This window comes from Microtus ochrogaster, unplaced genomic scaffold (genome assembly GCF_000317375.1).
Source record: "Microtus ochrogaster isolate Prairie Vole_2 unplaced genomic scaffold, MicOch1.0 UNK27, whole genome shotgun sequence".
NCBI lineage: Eukaryota > Metazoa > Chordata > Mammalia > Rodentia > Cricetidae > Microtus > Microtus ochrogaster.
Window position 1 is genome coordinate 4,286,798 of NW_004949125.1, and position 1,654 is coordinate 4,288,451.

Sequence of the window (1,654 nt, forward strand, 5' to 3'; positions counted from 1 at the left end):
GACATGGAGTGTTGACACTTGGAGTAGAACATGGTCTAAGTGTGTGCCCTCCTTCCTCAGCATCCTGCTATGGATGCCCAGCAGACTATCCGTCCCTAGCCCATCTGAGGAGCCCCCGAGCTCTGATCTGCACCTTCTCTGTAAGGTATTCTTACGACATCTCATTTGATTTAGCGCAGCTCCCTGAAAGCCAATCTCAAGTCACAGGGGAAAAGTGGCATTTCGCACATGTGTGTATGTGTGCAGGTGCGTGTGTGTGCAAGTGGAGGTCTCATTCTTCAAGCACCTTAGAAAGTCTTTCCTCATGAGTATGTGTATGTGTGCACACAGGCATGTGTTCGTCCCATTGGGCTTGTGTGTGGAAGTCAATGGAAGCCCTCAGGTGTTGATCCTCACCTTCCACCTTGTTTGAAGCAGGGTCCTTTCTGTGTTTGCCAGGGCAGCTTCTGGGACTTTCTCATGGCCTTCAGCTCACCATAGGAAAGCCGAAGTTACAGACACACTACTGTGTACTCTGCCCTTAAGCTTAACATGGCAAGAGCTTTACCTACTGAGTCATTTCTTCAGCCTCCCTGCCCACTTTTAAAAATGTCCAGACAGTCTCTCAGTGACCTGGAACTCCCAATGTAAGCTAGGTTGCCTCTCTCTTCAGCACTGGGGATCGAACCCAGGTCTTTGTGCTATCAAGCCAGTGCTCTTCAGCCCAACTTTTGCACGTCTATAGCCAGTGAAAGGCAGGCGGTCCAGGGGCAGAAACCAGCCTTTGGGCTCGGAGACCTTGTACCTTGCCCCTGCCCCCCTGCCTTCTGGTCTTTGGTTCTGCAGGGCCAGATGCCACTGTGTCCTCCCAGAGCCCCTTCCATGTGCCCACCTGGTTCTGGCTGGCACAGTGATCATCTCTTTACGGGCAACACTTTCCACTTCTGTGTCTACTCTCTTGGCAGCAGCACGGCAGTATTTTCAGTTATATGGAAAGTGGCCTCTAACTGCGCGGCCACCTGACTTCATAAGCCAGATCTGCTTGATTCCGAGGCTCCGTGGGACTCAGCCTCCAGAACCAGAACCAAGGTCACAGAGGTCCCCAGAGTCTGTTTTCAATGTGAATTATCACTTGGCAGAGCGAACATCATTAGTGTTGGGTAGAACATGAAATTAGGCCAGATGCCCTGCTTGGGGGCCTTTGGAGTTCTCCGTGATGAAGCTGGTGGAGAGCCGTTTATTTTTAATCCCTTTCATGGTGAGACTCAGCCAGGCAGCTCTCCGTGGAATGGTACCTAGCGGGGCTGGGGAGACGGCATAGTCTTGTGAAGGGATGTAAAGCGATGTGCAAGCAGGTGACGAGCAGATCCCTAGTACCCATGTTAAAGATCAAATAAATAGTTAAATAAATAAATGTTTTTTTTTAAAAAAAAAAAAACCCATGAAATAGCTGAGTGCAGGGTCTCAGCAAAGGTCTGTAACACCAGCAGTAGCAGAGGGTGGGATCCCTGGAGCCCATTGTCTGGCCAGCCTACCCAGTCAGGTTCAGGTTCAATGACAGGCCCTACCAAAATATGAAGTGGAGAGATAGAGGAAGAATCTCTAAATTCCCTCTGTTGTGCACGCACACTCTTGGGCTCACACCCACCCCACTCCTCCACCCCACTCCTCCACC